A 17,085-nucleotide genomic window follows, 5' to 3' on the forward strand; every position below is an offset into this window, starting at 1 on the left:
ATAACTATTCATACTCCAAAATAATTATATTTATACAGCAGTCCTGCCTATGCAAAAACCAGAGTTTGGTGCTGTGTGCTGTGGATTATAAGTTTAACTAGCACTATTTTAGATAGTGGATGCATACACCAACTCCCCCTGACTTATATCTGCCTCAGGCTGCAAATTCTTCCAGTATTCCCTGAACCAGCTGGGGGGTATAATGCTACACTAGGGGGGGACACATTCAGAGGTGGTGTAGGATGCAAGCAGTCGTTCAGAAACAGGGCGGCCGCTTGCATCCTGAACGGCCGCCTCCATGTCGGTTGTTAGGCTGTGGGTTAACACCCGCAGCTCTAACGACAGCTAAGGGAGATGGTCGCGATGGTCAAGACCATCGCGACCATCGGGGATTACGACGAGACCCTAGGGTAGGGTCTCGTCAACCTTAAGCCCCAGGGAGCTTCCTGCTGTGTTTCAGCAGGAAGCTCCCCACTGACATAACTGATGATGTCAGTGGGGCCGCCCCCAAACGGCTAGCGTTCTGGCGGGAATGCCTCCATTTGGGCAGGCACGCCCCCTGCCCGCCCAGCAAACAGAGCGAGCTGTCAACCAACATCGACATCTCACTCCGTCTGCTTCGAGCCCGCTAACGACGGATCACCCGTCGTTAGCGGGGGCTCGCGCATGCGCACGATGGAGCCAACTCCTTTGTGCGCATGCCCTGTGGACCAACATCGAGTCGGTTGCGAGCGCTCAGCGCTCGCGACCGACTCTGAATAAGGTCCACAGTGTGGGGTCATCCTGCTATAACATTAACTGGTCAGCCCAGGGAAAAAGAGTTTTTATCGACTGCACTTGTGCATATGTTAATCTGTACAGAAACTACCAAAGACTATTAATCTTTAAAAAAGCATCGCATTTATTCATTTCTTGTACAATGTTAAAAATGGAAAATAACAAATAACTTACAACAATGTAGCTAGTTCATACAGGAGAAAAGATTCTTTTAAGTAAGATGGAACTAATCATGTGGAAACATATAGTTACAATGTATCACAATCTTGTTTGTACTGGAACTGTCATAGGAGATTGTAGCGTATATTCTTTATAAACAAAGTAGCCCCAGTTTAGCATAAAGAATTAGTTCTGATGTGTAATAGGTAATAAAATTCCATCTCCAGTTCTTACAAGAATAAATAGCAATGCTGATCATCCGTGTCTAAATTCCCAATTTTATTTGGAATGATATCATAGATACATTATGTACAATTAGTAACAATTTATAGTAATACCGAAACAGATCTTGAATGTGCTGTGCTCCGTCCCCAATATCGTTAATAAATAGTAGGGGTAGCGCTAGGCTTTACTAATATATTCAGAATCGAGCTGCCTTTGTTTAAATGCTGTCAGTGTTTGTACTGTAAATTATAAAGCACAGAGTGCTGACCACCAGCGCCGAAATTGTCCTGCTACTGAGCTGTGTTATGCAAAATTCACTCCGTTCTGTACTAGATTAGTGGGTCCCATAAGTGATTAAAGACTGCTCCTGTTGGAAGCTGATATTTAGTGTATAATAGGAGTCCACGGCTGCATGGTCAAAGTGGATGCCAGACTATAGATAGACAGCAAAAAGGTCGACAATGTCTAGATAGGCACCAGATGTTAGGCAGTCAATAGGTTGACAGGGACAAAAGGTGGACACACTAAAGGTCGACATGTAAGAAGGTCAACAGGTACAAAAGGACAACACAAAAAAGGTCATCTTTTTTATTTTTAGGGCTAGGTTTAGACACTTCGATGGTTAAGGTTAGGCACTTACCCTGACGGTTAGGGTTAGGCACCAGGAGGGTGGGTTAGGGTTAGGCACTAGAATGGATGGTTAGGGTCAGGCAACTACCCCGATGGTTAGGGTTAGGCACTAGAATGGATGGTTAGGGTCAGGCAACTACCCCGATGATTAGGGTTAGGCACTAGAATGGATGGTTAGGGTCAGGCAACTACCCCGATGGTTAGGGTTAGGTACCAGGAGGAAGGGCTAGGGTTAGGCACCAAGGGGAGTGATAGGGTGAAAATTAGGGCAAAAAAAAAAAAATCATGTGTCGACCATTTTCACATCGACCTTTTGACTCTGTTACCATTTGTCCCTGTCGACCTTTTGTCCCAGTCGACTTATTGACTGTCTAACATCTGGTGTCTATCTAGACACTGTTAACCTTTTTACTGTCTATCTGTTAATCCACCCCCAGTCCTTCATACACAGTACCCACGGAGATGTTCAGTTCGTCAGCAATATCACTAACAGGAATGCGTCTGTCCTCCTGAATCATACCTTCAATGCGGCACAAATTACCATCTGTGGTGGACATGCTTGGCCAGCTGGATCGCTGCACATCTTGAACGTCTGTCCTGCCGTTATCAAAGGCCGTCCACCAAACCCAACCATGTTTCTGTTGATGACATTATCACCATAAGCTTCAACAAGTTGGTGATGAATTTCAGCTGCTGAAGTGCCCTTTAGATGCAGGAAACTGATCAATGTAAATAGCTCAATGTGTGACCATGTTTCCGCCAGACCTGGCATCTTACAACTGTTGGGACAATATTACTGATAGGAGGTGCAGTCTAATGGCTGTGAGGGGAAGCAGGGGTCTTCTGCTCTGGCCTGGTGGGAAATTAGAATGAAATAGAGAACATTACACATGTGAGGTCTTGTTACCTTACTTATTGAATCATCCTCATATACATACATATTTGGAGGAACAACTAAACCCTGAGGAGGGACTTCATGTTCCTGGGACTGACATTATAGTTCCCTTATCACCGAATTCAGCAGAGCATAATATTTATCATCATAAAGTTCAGAGCTTTATATTTCTGCACTATATATTTTATTTCATTTTCATGTGGTGAAAGACCTAAAATTATTTGAAGGACAATAGAAGGATGAGCAACTTTATCGCATCTCCGTTAGGTTAATACCACATTCATTGCTTTTGATTTGAAATCTTGTTTTTGGAAAAATAATATACACTACTGTACATTGGGGCAGATGTATGAAGCTGTGGAAAGTGATAAAGTGCAGAGTGATAAATGACCAGCCAATCCGCTCCCACCTGTCATTTTTCAAACACAGCCTGTAACATGGCAATTGTGAGCTGATTGGTTGGTCGTTTATCACTCTGCACTTTATCACTTTCCAGATCTTCATACATCTGCCCCAATGTTCTTTATTTCTTGCTCTACTTTGCACCAAGGGATATAGTACTGTATGTACATGACATCCTCAGTGAAGACAGGGGTGTACAAAGCCATGTTACTGCCATCTGCCATGTTTCATTGTGTCCTATACAAAGATGAAGGAAATATCCTGCAGAACAGATTTTATAACTCTGCTAACCTATTGTTATGTTCTGTGTTGTTTGTGGACCCGGGGTGGTAGCAGGAGCGATCACAGAAGCGGATTTGAATAAAAAACTAGGTTTTGAGAAGACAAAAAATATGGCAGTAAATAAAAGTCCAGGAATATATAAATGTGCACAAGAGTTCTGTGGTGGGAGTAATGGGTTAATGTCCAAGTAGAAACAATTAGAGCTGTCCAGGTGTGCAGGTAGTGAGGCAGGAAAATAATAAGCCAGGTATGCAGGTAGTGAACTAAGGCAATGAGCAGGATGTCAGCAGGCTCAGGCACTCAGGTATGGGCAAGGGTGATGGAGGAAGCGAGGTAATCCAGCGGAAGCTAGGAGCTGACAGGCAGACTGGCAGACAGCGAATTCACAGGAACAGGATAAGCACAGAGAACTCCCTCTCAGCTAGGCTGAGATACACGTTGCACTGGCAAAGAAGGAAGGCACTGACCCTTCCTAAATACCCCATGCCGTGCTGTTACTGGCCGGAGGGAACATGTGACTCACCAGGATTGGCCAGCCGCATCACATGGCCAAAAGGCAAAATGGCGACGCCCATGCCAAACGGAACGGAGACGCCACCAGGCCTTACCAGCGCAGAGTGACACCAGCTCCGCCACCAGACAGCCCGCGCCACAACGACCTCACAGGTAACACCCGCCTAGCGCCATGCTGAAATACCCTGGCCGTGACACCTATTAAAGATATATAGATAATGTGTCTTTTCAGATTGTTCTGCTTCTCCACATACCAATTCCAGCATACGACAGTGGTGGATTTACCACTGGGCACGTGAGGCACTGCCTAGGGGCACCCCTTGCTGAGAGCGACACCTATACCCCCATTGCATCGGAGCTCTGCCGCCGGCTGGTCGGTAAAATCAGCAAGCGGGGCTGCTTGGCAGTGGGAAGATGCCAGCCCGCAGCTGTTGCTACAATTATTATATGGGAAGGGAGACCAGGCATGGAATCCTACCCATGACAGAGGAGGAGCGAGAGTGGTACAGGGGTGGAGACCGGTGCAGGAAGGAGGGACCTTCTCATGTACCTTCCTGTATGATGTTACCCCACTAAGTTGGCATTCAAATGTACTGCCTGTACATACAGTACGTAGAATGTGTGACTGCCTCTCACTGTTTTTTATCCTGCAACAATATTGCTATTCAATAGTGTTGTACCTAGGGGTGGCTTGACCCCTAAAACCACCCCTGGTATATGGAGGAAAATCCTATGAGTTAACAGTAGAGGTCTACAGTACACTCTGTGGACCATCTTGCTGAAGTGCAAACCAAGGGCCTGATTCAGAGCCAGTCGCTGTTTGCGGTCTGTTCACGCCTCTAGGTCTGAACGAGCGAACAAAACTTGCGGTCGTTTTTTGGGAAACTACACCCCCTGGCCGCTCGCATCCTACGTCATGTCCGCTATTTATTAGATTAATCGAGTACATCGACCAGCGTATGAACTGCTCGCTATTCTTGTGGTTGGTTTTTGCTACCACAATTTTGCGAGCAGTTCTGGCTATAAAATAACCCAGTGACGTGCACAAGGACGCTGCTGTTTTAATTATGCACACCTATAAAACGCCCGTTTTGACCGTTAAGCACGCCTGCGATCGGATCTCCACTCCCCGTTTTCAAGCACCTTCCCCTGTTACCACCCACATACGCCTCTTTCTGTCACTCAAATTATCAGGCATTCACTATTTTGCGAGCACATGAATTTCGACCGCACTGACTGGTTCGCGCATGTGTATAATGATCCATACGCATGCGCAGTTGGGCAAACATCGCTCGGAGCGAACGAGCCGCCGCTTACGAGCGGCTCTGAATTAGGCCCCAAGGGCCTAATTCAGAGATGGACACTAATGCATTCGCAACTGTGATCTCTATACGGATCAAAGCTTAAGCGAGCATAGGAACGTTCACTGCTCCCTTCTCATATCTGTCCGATGACAGCATGAACATCGGTAACATTGATGCACATCAGCCAGTCACGCAGCATGTAGGTCAAGTGTAACCAGCTGCAAACACAGCGTCTCTTCTGACACACAGAAAGCTTTCATGCTGAGCAGAACAACGCAATGGCTAATTTATGCACGCCCATGAAACAGCGTTTAAACGGTGAGACATACCAGTGGTTTCCTAACCAACCCCCCATTACCACACCCACAGGCTGACTACCTGTCACTTACTTTATGAGTGGTTCCTATGTACGAGAGGTATCTCAATGCAATCGATGCACCTGCGCAGTGCAGCGTTAGCGCATGCGGAAATATCGGCATTGCGGCTGTTCTGAATCAGGCTCAATAAATGATCTATGCTGCACGCAGAGATCTAAAACATTTTCCAAATTTACAGAGATGTTTTCACATTGAAGCCAAGTTGTGTTCCCATTTTGGAGGACAGGTGCCTCTTCTGTAACCCTCTGCTGCCCTTGTATTTAAAGTCAACATCTAACTTTGAATAACTAACTAGTTATAACTGAAAATTGCAGAGTCAGAATTAAAACATTTACTTACGTGGACTTTATTCTTTATTTCGAGAGACATCAAGTCTAAGCATTATTAAAAAGACAGGAGAATTTTAAGTTTTACATTTTTAATAATAATAAAAAACACATTCAATGTTTACTTAGCAATGACAAAAATAAAATGACATATTAAGGATAATTCACAAAGGATAAAGATAGAGCTATGCTAATATAGGGATAAGCAACATTTGTAAAACTGCACTATTTATTTCAGTAGTCACTTAGGGGTAAATTTTCACATGATTCTGTAGCTAATTGGTCCCTAAGTGTCCCGAATGGAATTCCACCTAGGGGTATATTTACTAAAGTGCGAGTTTTTAGAAGTGCAGATGTTTCCCATAGTAACCAATTAGATTCTACTTAATATTTATCTAGCTCCATCTAGAAGATAATATCTAGAGTCTGATTGGTTGCTATGGGCTACATTTACATTTCTAAAAACTCTCACTTTAGTAAATATACCCCCTAGACGTTTTACTTATTGGTTCCATTTTATCGCTCTCCAAAGCTTATTACTTAGGCCCATTGTCAGGGAAAAAATATATATATAACACCAGTGGTGTTATGATCACCATGTGGTAGTTATAGGGCACAGGTTGTCAAACTCAGTTCTAAGGACCCCAAACAGTGCATGTTTTCCAGGTCTCACAGAATCACAAGTGAAATAAATAGTTCCACCTGTGGATTTTTAAATTGGGTCAGTGAGTAATGAACACACCTGTGCACCTGCTGGGTGACCTGGAAAACATGAACTGTGTGGGGGGTCCTGAGACCGAGTTTGAGAACCACTGCTATAGGGAATACAAAGATGGTAAACTGTTAATCAGAGCCATGTGATAGTGAAGTTAGTGGGGAGGAGACATCAGGGCACAGTGTCCTGTATAATATACATGCTACCGGAACCATTTAATCAAAGAAGATGCAGACAGAGTCTTATGAAATCCAATGGTTCTTATTTCAAAGCTCCTTTGGACTCTTTGATATGGAGCAAATACGTTACATCTTATACTGACCTGACTAGTGCAGCACTAGGGCTAGCAGTACTTCTGTTTCTCAAAGATTTGGATGTCAGTTTCCTTGGTAAGTGTGACAGCGCCCCCTGGAGCTAAATACGGAAAGTGTTTATTTGTTGTTGTTGATCCCATAAACATGTATCCAATGAGAAAATTACTATGCAGCCGCTACACTACTGCAACCACCGCTGAATGGGGTCTTTGTGTTACACAAAGTGTCCTCATTAGGAGGGTCTTGTGCACAGAATAACAAGGCAGACATTCAGGAACGCTGGAGAAAGCTATAATATGGCACCGGGAGGTGCTCATAGTGGGGTTTAAATAGGTTTCCAAAGTCAAATTGGTGCCAGGATGATGCCAGGAATTGTACTGCTGTCCCTTTAAATTAACCAGAGTAATACATGTTCCTCCATAGGGGAATCACCCTGACAGCAAAACACTGATGGTTTGGGAGGAGGAAGTAATCCAGCAGGGGAAGAGTCTGTGGTGCCAGGTAAGATGGTACTATGTCCCGGTATTTGACAGATTGCCACTGAATTGAATTGAAGATATATACTAAAACAATACCGACATGAAAAGGTTGTATAACATCTATACCAAATTATAAAAAAACTGTTCAATAAGACTCATGCACGTTGGAACAATCTGCAATATAGAGGTATAAAGGATCGACAGTAAGAAGGTCAACAATTACTGTGTAGACACCAAGGGCCGTATTCAATTGCCGGCGAAAAGCCGAGATCGGCGAAAAGCTCTCGCCGGTGATGTCATTTCGCCAGGCGAGAACTTTTCCCCGTATTCAATTCCAAAGACTTTTCGCCGGTGTGAAAAGTCTGCGCCTTGTAACCAGCGGGAAAGATTTGCCTCTGAAAGGAGGCGAAAAAAACTGCAGAATTGGGGGTTTGGGGTGCAAAGTTGAGCCAACACCCCTGAAGCCTTGGGACAGTCCCCCAAAGGTAAACTGCATCAAAAAAAAGTGAGAGCATTTAAGCACCCCAAATACCTTCAGCAGGCCTATTCGGGGGTATCCATAGTGATCCCCCATGTCAGTGCATGTTTTGGGGGGTGTCAGGCTGATTTCCCCAAATCTGACAGCACTTTTCGCCGATTTGAGTTTTGAAGGACGCGTTCTCGCATCCTTTGTAACTGAATTGGATGAAAAGCGGGGACGAGCGCGATACTTTTCCGGAGCCAAAACTAGCGATGACGGCAAAAACTCTGGCATGCGAAAGGTCTAGGACTTTTCTCCGGCAATTGAATATGGCCCCAAATAGTCGACATGCAATAGGTTGACCGGTACAAAAGGTCGACTGACAAAAGATTGACAGGGTTAAAAGGTCTACTGGTTGAAATGGTCAACACACATATGGTTGACATAAAAATGGTTGACTTTTTTTTTTTTTTTTTGCCTTTTAAACCTAATCCTAACCCTCCCCCTAGTGCCTAACCATAACCCCCCTCCTGGTGCTTAACTCTAACCCTCCCCCTAGTGCCTAAAATTACTGCAGCCTAACCCTCCCCCTAATTGTCTCCTCTGGAGCCTAACCTTAGAAATGTTGAAAAAAAAAGTGTGAACCATTTTTGTGTCGACCATATCGACCTTTTGAACCTGTCGACCTTTTAACTCTGTCAACCTTTTGCACTGTTGACCTTTTATCAGTACACCTTTTGTCCCCGTCACCTATTGCATGCCGACCATTTGTGTCGACCTTGTTGACCTTAAACTGGCGACGTTACATTCAGATCCCATATAGAGTGCAATGCCTGTCATGCAGGTGACTTTGAATTACAGTAATAATAGGACCATTGTCATAAAGGTTTTAATAAAAGTTTAAATTAAGTGTAACATAATCAGTTATGATTACGGGACAGTAATAAAAAAAATACAATTTGAAATGAGTGGTATTATTCTGTAACTGTGGATGAGGGGATACAGATTAAGGTCTCTATAAGGAACAACACAAAACTGTGGAAAGATCAAATGTTAATTATCTTGTGATCATTGAAGAGAAACCAGAAGGTGCTAAAAACATTCAGTGGTTGTAATAGTAATACAATAGTAAATACAGTATATTGAGAAACGTCATACAAGGGGCGCCGAGGGGAGAGCAGGTACAAATTACCCGGGTGCAGCATTGTCTCAGGGGCCAAGCGAGCTTTTTTTATTTTTTACAGAAGGCGCGTGACTATGCCTCCTAGGATTAGGCCATGCCCCTGTCTCTCCTAGGCCGGTAGTTTGTCTCCAAGAAGTCTCAAGCCATGCGTAACATTATCCAAAGTGCTCCTGTTACATTTGCTGTATTGGAATTATTTCTCTTCAGCACAGGTTCTCAAACTCAGTCCTCAGGACCCCCAACAGTGCATGTTTTGCAGGTCTCCACACAGTATCACACGTGAAATAAATAACTCCACCTGTGGATCTTTTAAAATGTGTCAGTGAGTAATGATTACACCTGTGCTCCTGCTGGGTGACCTGGGAAATGTGAACTGTGTGGGGTCCTGAGGACCGAGTTTGAGAACCTCTGCTGTACAGTATACAGTGTACACTGCTGTATTTACTTTTTACTATTTTGACTGACAAGCAAACTTTTCTGATATTCCAAATTAAGGATCCAACTATGTTGGAACACTATCTGATTCTACAGCTATCGTGTCTACACTGATGACGTGTCACTTCCAGCACAGACGTCTGACGGAGTGGCAGTTTGGATGTGAATTTTCTACCTATCCTTAACTTTAATCCCTACAACTAACCCTTTCACTAGTGCCTAATTCTAACAATCCCACCATGGCCTAACGCTAACCCTCCCGGCAGGGCCTAAACCTAACTGTCAGCATTCTTAGACTGTTGGCATTTTAAATGGCCATATTTGAGGTGCCAACATTGCGAACATGTCAGCGTTCTAAGGATGTCGGTATGGTGCCTATCGGCATATTGAACCATGTTAACATGCCAGTGTTGACATTGTGGTGTCGACATTATGAATGTCAACGTGGTAACTGTCAACAATGTGACTGGATCCCCTTGTAGAAGCTAAGCTGTGCGCGTTTTATCCTGGCTGCAATCTTCGATCCTTAAACACGTTCCCATAAAATCCAGCTATGCAATATCGTCAATGTTAATAAGCATGCTGTGATGTGAGTAGTACTTTTCTATAGTCTTCCTCAACTATACTAAAGTTAATGAGCTTTAAACCCAACTCCTCAGCAGCAGAATATCCCTGTAGATTAATTTACAATGTTGGCGCATGCAGATATAGAACGAAAGGCCGTTGGTCACTGACTTAGGAGCTATAATTCTGTATACTATTACTAAGACAGATTACATTGTACAAACAGCGAAACACAAAAATTGCATTTTCACTAGAGATGTGCGGTTCGGTTCTCCAGAAATCCAAATCCACCCGAATTTCATGAATACGGACAGATCCGAGTCGCGGTTCTGATCTCCTGAGAAGATCCAGACAGATCCAAGTCGCAGTTCTGATCTTCCCGTGGATAGGAATTTGGATTTTAAATCCGAATTTCAGGTTTTGGATTGCAAAAATTACATGATTTTAACTGTTTTTAAAAACTTTTTTATCAATTTTTTTTTTCTAAGAAACCTGATCCTAAACCAAAACACTTGAGGGTGGTTTTGCAAAACCAAAACACGTAGCTGAATCCAGATCCAAAACCAAAACACAGGAGTCAGTGCACATCTCTAGCTCACCTTTGTACTCCCTGCTGTGTGTGTGATAGAGAGAAACAAGGGTTAAATGTAATGGCTGTCCATGTGACAACAGGGATTATGCAACTTGCATTCCATTGTACAAATAAGTTTCCAGTGTTCATTGCAGGTAGTGAGAAAGTAATAGGACGATGTGGGTGGATCTGCCTTATGCTCAAGCACACACACACACACACACACACACAAGCATACACACACACAAGCACGCACATGCAGAGCTGGGAGTTTGGAAACAAGCTGTAACTGTACAATCTGCGGGAGGGTAACCTGTAGCAGGGAGACAGGTAAGACAGAACTAAGTATATGTATGGGAGTATTGTACTGTACTTTGTTTTCAGAAAGTCTTAAGAATCAGAGACTGCCACAGAGAGGTGTACACCTCACACAGCCAGTGGCAAACGCAAGATTTTGAAAGGGGGGTTTCCAAATTCTTGGTTACCAAACCAATGAAAAAACATCTAGGGGTCTATGTACTAAGCAGTGAAAAGTGATAAGAAAGTGATAAGGTGCCAGCCAATCAGCTTCCAACTGTCACAGGCTGTGTTTGAAAAATGACAGTTGGGAGCTGATTGGCTGGCACTTATCACAGACTTAGTACATCACTTTTCACTCTGTCACTTATCACTGTTTAGTACATAGACCCCCTAGACTCAAATAGATAGATAGCTTACACAGGATTTGGGACCACTACAGTAAAATATACCACTCAGCCTATGACTGGGTACACACACTGACTGACACAGACACACACACACCTCTATCACTAAAAAACATGAATGCAGCAGGAAAATAAATAAAGCCAGCATGATTTATTAAAGACCCCTCCGTGCTCCATATACAGTGCCTGCCTATTGTAGTGCTCCATATACAGTGCCTGCCTATGTAGTGGTCCCCCTTATGTAGGGCCCCCAGTAGTGCTCCTTATACAGTGCCCCATATATAGTGCCCCCTTATGAAGTGCCTCTTATATAGTGCCCCCAATAGTAGTCCCCTCTATGCAGTGCCCCAGGTAGTGCCCCTTATATAGTGCCCCCAATAGTAGTCCCCCCCTATGCAGTGCCCCCAGTAGTGCCCCTTATATAGTGCCTGCAGTAGTAGTTCCCCCTATGCAGTGCCCCTTATATAGTGCCAAAAGTAGTGGTCCCCCTATGCAGTGCCCCCGGTAGTGCCCCTTATATAGTGCCCCAGTAGTAGTCCCCTCCTATGAAGTGCCCCCAGTAGAGGCCCCCCATATGCAGTGCCCTTTACATAAATAGGACAAAGACATACACAAAAAAATTCTCCACTCCTGCCACTGTCCGCTCCTCTGTCCTCCGGGCCCGATCTGCCCTATGGGAGAGACATCATGATGTCTCTCCCATCACCCACTGCGGGAGTCGGAAGGCCGAGCTCATGAGTGAGCTCCAGCCCGGCTCACTCCGTGGATGCAGCAGCCAATGAGTCTGTCTGACTCTCATTGGCTGCTAAAACAAACACACTGCCGCCGGGTAGTATGAGTGTACTACCCGGCGCCGGCCGCGGTGTGTTTGTACTGTGTAGTGCAGACCGCACTCCTCACTGCAGTCCGCACTACACTTATTGAAACTGGCACTGATCAGCGGGCAGGGGGGGTTCAGAACCCCCCTATCCCCTGCATGCGCAGCTGACAGCCTATTTTTTAAATTTACTTGTCTGGTTTTTGGTTTCCCCAACCAAAACACTCAAATATTTTGCTTTTCATTTCCTTTCACCATGTCAGCTGTCGCAGATGCTGGAACCCGCGTGTAGCGATGTCTCAAGTCTGGCTGCTTGCGTACACAGACGCATCGTCCGTTGCACATTGGTTGCAGTCTTGATGTTCTGAGCAACCATATGTCCGTCAGAAGTAAGCCGACTGCGAGTGTGAAGTCGCAGGTACAGAGACGCCACTGAAACAGTTGCAACGCGCTTGCAGTTGAGTTACAAGTTATCTTTCACAAACACTCCCTGTCTGTCTATCGCTCTGCGTCCACGTCCACACTGCGACCGCTGTCGGTAATGAAACCTGTTTGTATCGCCTCTTGTATCATGTCTCTCAACACACGGGAGGTCAAATTTGGGACCACGTGCAGATTGTGTACAGTTTTATGTCATTGCTTTTATAGTTTTGGATGCTCTGTATTTTGTTTTTACATATATTGTATTTTGCATGTTAGCCCATTTCCTAACTGCACAGTGCTGTGTAATGTTCTGGTACAATATAATAGTAATAATAATAAACTGTACGTATTACTAATACTGTATGTGAACATGAATAACCTGTTTATTCTGACATGTTTCTGCAAATACTATTTACAGGAACAACAGTGTAAAAGATCTATTAGGGAAAATTACTAAGGTCAAATGACATCGAATGGGGCAAAATCGTCCGTTAAAAGTATATTCGGAATTTACTAAAGGCTAAACTCTGCCGACAGTCAGCCCAGGCCAGGGAGCCCTGGGGAGCTGGGGAGCCCCCATTAAAGGGGTCCCCCTCTCTAGGGCACCCCAGGCCTAGGCTGATAGCACGGGACTATCCCCGGCACCCCTGGAGTGGTGGGTTCCAAGTTAATTATGTAGTGTGGTGCAATTGAAAGAGTTAAAAATATTGTCTATTGCTGTGGAACTACAGGTCTCAGCAAACCTCCCCTGCATGCTGGTACTTGGAGAAGCAAGTACCAGCATGCAGGGCATTAAGGTTCGCTGGTACCTGTAGTTACTCAGCAAAATAACTATAAAAAAAAACACAGAACACACACACACCGTGACAGTACAAATTCAATAAAACATACATGTACACACACATGCACACTCACTATCTCACATACAGTACTCACCTATGTATCCCTGAAGCCCATCATGTCCCCTTCTCCAGTAGGAATCCATAGGGTACCTGAAAAAAAAATTCTGTACTACCCTCCTCCTATGCGTGGATCACATCCTATTCTGTCCATGTAGGCATCCAGGGTCTTGGCCATACTTGCCGACAATCAGCTCCAGCCTTCCGGGAGGGAGCTGATTGTCGGCTAATAGCAGGGGGCGGGGCCGGCCATTGGGGACGGGGGCGGCCATTTGGTGGCACACTGGGGGCGGGGCTGCACGATCGCGTCATTGTGACTCCGTCCCCTCTTCACAATGCTGTTATTTTCAGCATTGTGAAGCAGGGGGCGGGGCCACGATGACGCGTTTCTGCGCGAATCGCGTCACCGGGCCCCCTGCTGCGGGGGTTTCCGTTTTTTTCAGGGGGGAGGTCGGGAGGGTCGCAAGCTTGCGGGAGGCTTGCCTGCCTTTCCGGGGGGCCGGGAGCGGCACCCGAAAATCGGGAGGCTCCCGGCCAAATCGGGAGGGTAGGCAAGCCTGGTCTTGGCAAAAAAACAAACCGAAAATCCCGGACCAGCGGAGCAGAGCAGCACCAGCTAGTGAATAGATGACATACTGTAAGTAGGAGAAGAACCAGAAAACACGTCTGTAATTACGTCATGTGACATCATTTAGCAAATCCTAACCTTGTAAATTCACCCAAGATAAGGAAAGGTGCCAACAAATGATAAAACTATAGTACAATGTTCAGCTATAAACTAGGGGTGAGCGGGTTCGGATTTCTGAAATCCGAACCCCCCCGAGCCCCCCCGATCCGAGTCCGATCCGAATCAGGCTCGACTTTTCCCGCCTGACTCGGATCTGAAATCGAGGCAAAACGTCATCATCCCGCCTTCCGAGTCTGGCGGGTTTTGGATCCTATATAAGGTACCCGCGTCGGCGCCATTTTCTCACTCGGCTGTGGACAGTGAAGAGGGAGGGTGGGAGTTAGGGCTGTGTAGTGTAGTGTAGTGTAGTGCTGCTGTTGTCCACTACTTCAAAGTCCATAGGGGCTGGCTGTGTTGTGCTGTGCTGCTGTTGTTAATAGGGGCTGTGTCCACTACTTCAAAGTCCATAGGGGCTGGCTGGACTGTGTTGTGCAGTCAGTTCTCCATAGGGGCTGTGTCCACTCCAAAGTCCTGTGCAGTGTCCCAGTCCTAAAGGAGTGCTGTAGTGTTGTCCAGGGGGTGCTCTGTCCATCAGGGGTGCTCCCCCCAAGTGCTAAAAAAATAATATATTTTCTGTGTTTGTGAATTGTGTGCGCAGTAGCCGCACGTGCATCAACAAAGTAGTGCCAAGCGTGCGCCTGTGTCATAAGTAAAGGGCCGGCTGGCTTGACCGTTAAAGGGTGCTGTAACCTCCGAAAGTACACTCCAGTCCAAACCAAAAAAAAATTATTTTCTGTGTTTGTGAATTGTGTGCGCAGTAGCCGCACGTGCATCAACAAAGTAGTGCCAAGCGTGCGCCTGTGTCATAAGTAAAGGGCCGGCTGGCTTGACCGTTAAGGGTGCTGTAACCCCCGAAAGTACACTCCAGTCCAAACCAAAAAAAAAATTATTTTCTGTGTTTGTGAATTGTGTGCGCAGTAGCCGCACGTGCATCAACAAAGTAGTGCCAAGCGTGCGCCTGTGTCATAAGTAAAGGGCCAGCTGGCTTGACCGTTAAGGGTGCTGTAACCCCCGAAAGTACACTCCAGTCCAAACCAAAAAAAAAATTATTTTCTGTGTTTGTGAATTGTGTGCGCAGTAGCCGCACGTGCATCAACAAAGTAGTGCCAAGCGTGCGCCTGTGTCATAAGTAAAGGGCCGGCTGGCTTGACCGTTAAGGGTGCTGTAACCCCCGAAAGTACACTCCAGTCCAAACCAAAAAAAAAATTATTTTCTGTGTTTGTGAATTGTGTGCGCAGTAGCCGCACGTGCATCAACAAAGTAGTGCCAAGCGTGCGCCTGTGTCATAAGTAAAGGGCCGGCTGGCTTGACCGTTAAAGGGTGCTGTAACCCCCGAAAGTACACTCCAGTCCAAACCAAAAAAAAATTATTTTCTGTGTTTGTGAATTGTGTGCGCAGTAGCCGCACGTGCATCAACAAAGTAGTGCCAAGCGTGCGCCTGTGTCATAAGTAAAGGGCCGGCTGGCTTGACCGTTAAGGGTGCTGTAACCCCCGAAAGTACACTCCAGTCCAAACCTAAAAAAAATTTATTTTCTGTGTTTGTGAATTGTGTGCGCAGTAGCCGCACGTGCATCAACAAAGTAGTGCCAAGCGTGCGCCTGTGTCATAAGTAAAGGGCTGGCTGGCTTGACCGTTAAGGGTGCTGTAACCCCCGAAAGTACACTCCAGTCCAAACCTAAAAAAAAATTATTTTCTGTGTTTGTGAATTGTGTGCGCAGTAGCCGCACGTGCATCAACAAAGTAGTGCCAAGCGTGCGCCTGTGTCATAAGTAAAGGGCCGGCTGGCTTGACCGTTAAGGGTGCTGTAACCCCCGAAAGTACACTCCAGTCCAAACCAAAAAAAAAATTATTTTCTGTGTTTGTGAATTGTGTGCGCAGTAGCCGCACGTGCATCAACAAAGTAGTGCCAAGCGTGCGCCTGTGTCATAAGTAAAGGGCCGGCTGGCTTGACTGTTAAGGGTGCTGTAACCCCCGAAAGTACACTCCAGTCCAAACCAAAAAAAAAATTATTTTCTGTGTTTGTGAATTGTGTGCGCAGTAGCCGCACGTGCATCAACAAAGTAGTGCCAAGCGTGCGCCTGTGTCATAAGTAAAGGGCCAGCTGGCTTGACCGTTAAGGGTGCTGTAACCCCCGAAAGTACACTCCAGTCCAAACCTAAAAAAAAATTATTTTCTGTGTTTGTGAATTGTGTGCGCAGTAGCCGCACGTGCATCAACAAAGTAGTGCCAAGCGTGCGCCTGTGTCATAAGTAAAGGGCCGGCTGGCTTGACCGTTAAGGGTGCTGTAACCCCCGAAAGTACACTCCAGTCCAAACCTAAAAAAAAATTATTTTCTGTGTTTGTGAATTGTGTGCGCAGTAGCCGCACGTGCATCAACAAAGTAGTGCCAAGCGTGCGCCTGTGTCATAAGTAAAGGGCCGGCTGGCTTGACCGTTAAGGGTGCTGTAACCCCCGAAAGTACACTCCAGTCCAAACCAAAAAAAAAATTATTTTCTGTGTTTGTGAATTGTGTGCGCAGTAGCCGCACGTGCATCAACAAAGTAGTGCCAAGCGTGCGCCTGTGTCATAAGTAAAGGGCCGGCTGGCTTGACCGTTAAGGGTGCTGTAACCCCCGAAAGTACACTCCAGTCCAAACCAAAAAAAAAATTATTTTCTGTGTTTGTGAATTGTGTGCGCAGTAGCCGCACGTGCATCAACAAAGTAGTGCCAAGCGTGCGCCTGTGTCATAAGTAAAGGGCCGGCTGGCTTGACCGTTAAAGGATGCTGTAACCCCCGAAAGTACACTCCAGTCCAAACCAAAAAAAAATTATTTTCTGTGTTTGTGAATTGTGTGCGCAGTAGCCGCACGTGCATCAACAAAGTAGTGCCAAGCGTGCGCCTGTGTCATAAGTAAAGGGCCGGCTG

At 45.6% G+C, this 17,085-nt stretch overlaps 1 protein-coding gene across 1 annotated transcript in view; it reads left to right on the top strand.

The window, feature by feature from the left end:
* The first annotated feature begins 10,852 nt into the window (after positions 1–10,852).
* Positions 10,853–17,085, top strand: part of LOC148533744 (cytochrome P450 2K6-like) — a 68,649-nt gene continuing 62,416 nt past the window's right edge. The window contains exon 1 of the mRNA XM_088467235.1: positions 10,853–10,941. The gene's annotated coding sequence lies outside the window, so the exon portion shown is untranslated. The remainder of the gene's footprint in view (positions 10,942–17,085) is intronic.

The sequence above is a fragment of the Taudactylus pleione genome, unplaced genomic scaffold, assembly GCF_031769625.1.
Source record: "Taudactylus pleione unplaced genomic scaffold, aTauple2 ptg000070l, whole genome shotgun sequence".
Classification (NCBI taxonomy): Eukaryota; Metazoa; Chordata; class Amphibia; order Anura; family Myobatrachidae; genus Taudactylus; species Taudactylus pleione.